The sequence below is a fragment of the Stigmatopora argus genome, chromosome 15 (genome assembly GCF_051989625.1).
Source record: "Stigmatopora argus isolate UIUO_Sarg chromosome 15, RoL_Sarg_1.0, whole genome shotgun sequence".
Taxonomy (NCBI): Eukaryota; Metazoa; Chordata; class Actinopteri; order Syngnathiformes; family Syngnathidae; genus Stigmatopora; species Stigmatopora argus.
In genome coordinates this window covers 11,567,538-11,572,537 of record NC_135401.1, presented here as the reverse complement: position 1 = coordinate 11,572,537, position 5,000 = coordinate 11,567,538, and the positions used below count along the sequence as shown (strand labels likewise).

Genomic DNA, 5,000 nt, shown 5'->3' with positions numbered 1-5,000 from the left:
CAACTATCTGTAGCAAGCTGCACAAGCAAATATACGTATCCTAAATAATATTTATATTGTATGAGGTTATTATTGATGCTTTTTATGTGTTGCAGCTGTAGCTGCAGTAAAGCTTTCATAGCCATAAAATAGTTATTGAGGGTTGGATTAATTCAGACATAGATGTGAATGCACAAAAAAGTGGACACAAAAAAAGAATTGTTATCCTTTTATTTTATGCTCCATATTAGTCTGATACACGTTATTATGAAAACTATTTTTGTGTTTCTATTTTTAATACGCATGACCGAGGTCAGAGTTCAAATCGCCGCCGTCATTCTTCAAAATGGCAGATGAGCCATGACCGAGTACGGCAGTGGACTGCAGAGCAGCTCAGAAGTGACGATTTACCGAAGAAAGAACTGATAAAGTTCTCACACGACAATGCAGTGCATTTGGTATGTTGTCATTTGGGGATTTTGAAGCTCCAGTTCTCATTTTAAGAGTGCTTTTTGACGGGTAGATGCTTCCTTGGCGTGATGTAGCCTCACGTGGTTGGAGACAGAAGAACGTTTGCAAACAAATTGGCTACATTGCGTTACCTCTAGTTCTTTATGTTTAATAAGAAATCATTCCATTGTGTTTCAGTTCCTTGACGAGCACCGATTGCTGGGAAACATCAAGAATGTGGCCAGAAAGAAGCAGATTCTCGACGCCTTTACGAGCTGTTTGTCAGGAAAGTGAGTCATTTTTTATATTCTATTTTCTCTCTCCGGGTAATAATTAAATGTCGGCGTTCAGTATTCAAGGCTTTGCTCCATTAGCTTGTTTTTCATTATGGTACATTTGAATTTTTAATGAAAACCAGTGGCGGTCCGTGAATTTCCTAGTGATGCCTTCAGCTGTCGGAATCAATCCAACCCTCAAAAACTATTTTATGGCTATAAAACCTCTACTGCAGCTACAGCTGCGACACAAAAAAATCATCAATAATAACCTCATACAATTGAAATATTATTTAGGAATATAGCCATATTTTACTCACCAAAATCCAACCTCCTTCTTTTCATGTGTCATTTTCACTTAAATAGAAGCAACCGTGTGTACTCAAGGGTTTCCAAAAATGACATGGTAAGGTGTGGCCACTTCATGGTTTAGAGCAGGGGTGTCAAACATACGGCCCGCGGGCCGGAACCGGCCCCCAAGGAGGTTCGATCAGGCCCGCAGGATAATTTGAAAGTGGAAAAAAAATGCATAAAAGACATGGAATTAATATTTTTAATTCGCTGCAATTCATGGATTATCCGATAAGGGGCGCACTCTTTCCATCAGAGTAGAAGACAAGCCGCATCACTGAGACAGACTGAAAACAGCAGCAACTCCATAAATCTTCAGTATGTATTGTATGTGTATGTATGTTTTGTATGAAGTTTACAGATTTACAGGACAGGCGAACACTTTCTTCATTACACATTTAAAATCACTCTCCTTAGTTTGTAAGGTGCACGCAGGGATTACATTTAGATTTTATATGCGTATGTGTAAGTGGTTTAAAAATTCCTTTCTTTAAAAGTCTCATTTAATCTTAAAGTGCATGACTATATTTTTCAGTACCAATTAAAGTTTTGTGCCTTTGAACAATCAGTGGGATCAGTTGCAATGCATATTTGTGAATGATAAAAGTCAATTGCACATTTGTCTAAGGAAATATGAGGTGTTTCATGAAATGTTTTGTAAAAGGATAGTTCATTCAATTTCAATATTTTCCTAATGTTCTTGTGCTTCTTTACACCAAAAACAAAGGAAAGACATGATATTTTGGTTATTTATAGCAGAGCATGGTATAATTTTAATGGTCCGGCCCACTTGACATCTCCCTAGGCCGTATGTGGCCCACGATGCGAAATGAGTTTGACACCCCTGGTATATAGTAAGGCTTTTTTTCTTTAAAAAACGACATAGTATAGTAAGGCTTTTTTTCTTAAAAAACGACATAGTATAGTAAGGCTTTTTTCCTAAAAAACGACATAGTATAGTAAGGGTTTTTTCCTAAAAAACGACAGTGTATATAGTAAGGCTTTTTTTCTTTAAAAAAAACGACATAGTATAGTAAGGCTTTTTTTCTTAAAATACGACATAATATATAGTAAGGCTTTTTAATTTGTAAAAAATGACCATGTATAGTAAGGCTTTTTTCTTTAAAAAATGACCATGTATAGTAAGGCTTTTTATTTTTTAAAAATGACCATGCAAAGTAAGGCTTTTTATATATAAAAAAAAAAACGAACACACTCTTTTACAGCATCAAGACTACAAAAATGGCGACTATAGTACGTCATCTTCCAAACATGGTCATTGAGTCGGGAGGACAAATCACCTCCTATGGGCGTGCGTAAATTATGCACATGCGCAGCACCGCGCCCCTTGGCTCAGCCATCTCCATGCCGTCGGTCGAACGACTAGCAACCAAACGAGGTAAGCCCTAGACTAGAGCAATTTACTGGCTTATGTGCATTTTTAACACCCTACCGGGAGATTTTTTTAGGAATCAATTGAGCCAAAACGCCAACAAATCTGTTAGTTTATTGCCAGGTCGAACACACCGTCGACATTTGAAGTATGGGCTCCTTGGCATGTCACTAGCTAGCTTAGCATTAGCCTCACGACATTTGACTTCAAAAGTATTTTGTCCGTATTCTCTCCATTATTGAGTCGTGGGGGAAGACTTAATTTTATCAAACAAAGCCGAGATATCAACGGTCAGTTTGCCAGGTGAAGGTGTGTTGAATGTAATGATAGTTTTCACTGCGATTGCTAAACGCCCTTTTCCAATTTGTAATTCTGTTTTAAAACAAAAATCATTTATACAAAAATGTCAAGCCGACTTTCCCCTAACTTTTAACATCAGTCTGTATATTGAATTCCTTTGTCTGGAAAGGGGAAATTAGCACCGAGCACTCACTAACTTATTTTCATTCTTTATCTTGATCATTTACTTTGAGTTCTCTTTCCTGTAATAATTGTTTGCACTTCCCAAATAGCTTGGTTCAATCAAGATGCAGCTATTCCCGTGTGTCCAGAACCATGCACACCCTTGAGGGGAGAGGAGACTGGGCCAAGGTATCAAGGTAATACTAATTACCCCCCAAAAAAACCACCTAAACCTATCTGTTGAATCTCCAGTCTATGTATATGATAACTTTTGCTCTATTTTTTTTTTTGCATTTACCAGGTCCATGGTGATGTCCAGACCCTGGAGGACCAGGTGATCTTCCCAGGTTGCCCACTTGAAGATGATGCATCGTCTCTGAACTCTGCTCTGAGGTTAATACCGTATTTTTACGCCTATTTGGCGCATCGTTTCTTACGCCGCAGTGTCAGTAACGAGTGCTATTTCTGTATTTTAGAAGCATATGTATTTCATATGGATGAAGATCGAAATGCGATAGCGCTGGCTACCGGAAGCAGCTTATTTCCGGGTTATATTGTAATGTATCCAAGTCAAAACATTCCAATCTCACATTATTTTATTGACTAAATTTGCAATTTACTAACCCCGTCTTATTTTATAGGTGATGTCCCGATCCCTAAGGTGAGGAGGATTTCTTTTTTTTTTCAATCAGAAATTTCAATAAAAGAGATTTAAGTGTCATTTGTCTTTGTTAAAACACTTGGAGAAAAAAGACCCAAGACCCTCAATGGTCTTTTTTTTCTTTGGTGTTTATTCTAAATGTTGCTTTTGTCTACAGGTGGCGAACACCAGCTATGCCAATCAATGTGATCCTAAGTGTGCAAATGTATTTCTTTGAATAAAAATTCTAAAATGTCATGTTGCTTGCATTCCTTTGCTAGTTCTATGAAGAAAAATACATGAGTATATTTTAAAGGTTTTATTTTCCCACAAAATGGGGTAATTGAGAAGTTCACAGATCTTCCAGCATTTAAAGATGAGGTGGTGTTTCCATTGATGAATCCCTTCTTGGCACTGGATGGAATTCTGGGGAGGAAAAAAAAAGAGAGTCTATTGTGCTTTGACCAAGTCCAACATTAAAAAAAATAGACTGGGGGTTAGTTAGGTCAAAAGATTTGACCAAAAAACAACACTAAGTTAGGTTTTACCAACATGAGAAAGACCCATCTCTCTTTTCAGATGTAGTGGGAGATATGGAAAACATACTGGATAGGGGCCCTCAAGATGTTGGTGTCAAAGGCTGTGCCACGCTCCAAAGTCACCTTTCTTTAGCGTTGATTTGGTAAACTTGGGTGGACCTTGAAGAGAAGCAAAATAGAGTATTTTTAGTACACATGACATGAAAATAATAAATCAAATAACCTGAAAAACAGGTCTTACGTCATACACGACTTCTTTGGTCTTGTAGATTTGGACAGCTTCCACCATCTCCGTGGCTTTAAACTTCTGCAAAACACCACAGCATGATTATGCCATTGCTTATTTAACCATTTTGATGCACAAATGACTCCCATTCAATCAAAAAAATAAAATACGTCTCACAAAGCTCTTAGACGGAGGAAAAATGGTTGTTTAAACGAGTCAAAAATGACCCCTGCGCTACGGTTGAATGAATGTCTCGCTTAGGTTTTGTCAAAACCACAATTAAAAATCAAAAGGTCCAAGCCCTGAAGTCTTCCTTTAGGAAAGGGAAGGGCAAAGGTATATACGTATTCTAGAAGTGTACTGTTTATTCCTTACACCTCCACTTGATGGCACTAGTGTGTGATTTACCCACACAGGAACTTGCTATTAAAAATCAACGCCAACCCAGTTTAAGTGTCTTCCTTCAAAATTGGAGTGTATCATGATGCTAAACAAGCTAATTTAGGAAAGCCGTGAACACTGGTCGCTGATATCTAAACATTACTGTGACAACAAAATTTCCCGAATACGGGATGAATAAAGTTATCCAATCCAATTACACGGGTAGAGGAATTAGAAGCTATTAAAAAAATACTCACTTTGCCGACAAACTGCTCCTTTTTGGCCGTTATGGCCACATTCTTGA

The 5,000-nt window shown here is 37.7% G+C and overlaps 1 protein-coding gene and 1 long non-coding RNA gene across 6 annotated transcripts in view; one reads left to right on the top strand and one right to left on the bottom strand.

Moving 5' to 3' along the window:
- Positions 1 to 3,808, top strand: part of tdrd9 (tudor domain containing 9) — a 30,418-nt gene extending 26,610 nt beyond the window's left edge. Inside the window, exons 35-42 of one of the 4 annotated variants that reach the window (XM_077621786.1) lie at positions 1 to 437; positions 628 to 719; positions 2,282 to 2,454; positions 3,021 to 3,107; positions 3,245 to 3,303; positions 3,387 to 3,466; positions 3,552 to 3,571; positions 3,729 to 3,808. The exon at positions 1 to 437 is cut by the window's left edge and continues 770 nt beyond it. The gene's annotated coding sequence lies outside the window, so the exon portion shown is untranslated. Of the gene's footprint in view, positions 438 to 627; positions 720 to 2,281; positions 2,455 to 3,020; positions 3,108 to 3,211; positions 3,304 to 3,386; positions 3,467 to 3,551 lie in introns of all 4 variants that reach the window. The other 3 variants (XM_077621784.1, XM_077621785.1, XM_077621787.1) reach the window with 3 other exon arrangements.
- A 174-nt stretch (positions 3,809 to 3,982) lies between these two features.
- LOC144090352 (uncharacterized) overlaps positions 3,983 to 5,000 on the bottom strand; it is a 3,947-nt gene continuing 2,929 nt past the window's right edge. For both annotated transcript variants that reach the window (XR_013305344.1, XR_013305343.1), the window contains exons 3-5: positions 4,954 to 5,000; positions 4,331 to 4,396; positions 3,983 to 4,248 (exon numbers count right to left, since the gene is read on the bottom strand). The exon at positions 4,954 to 5,000 is cut by the window's right edge and continues 31 nt beyond it. This is a non-coding gene — a long non-coding RNA (uncharacterized LOC144090352). The remainder of the gene's footprint in view (positions 4,249 to 4,330; positions 4,397 to 4,953) is intronic.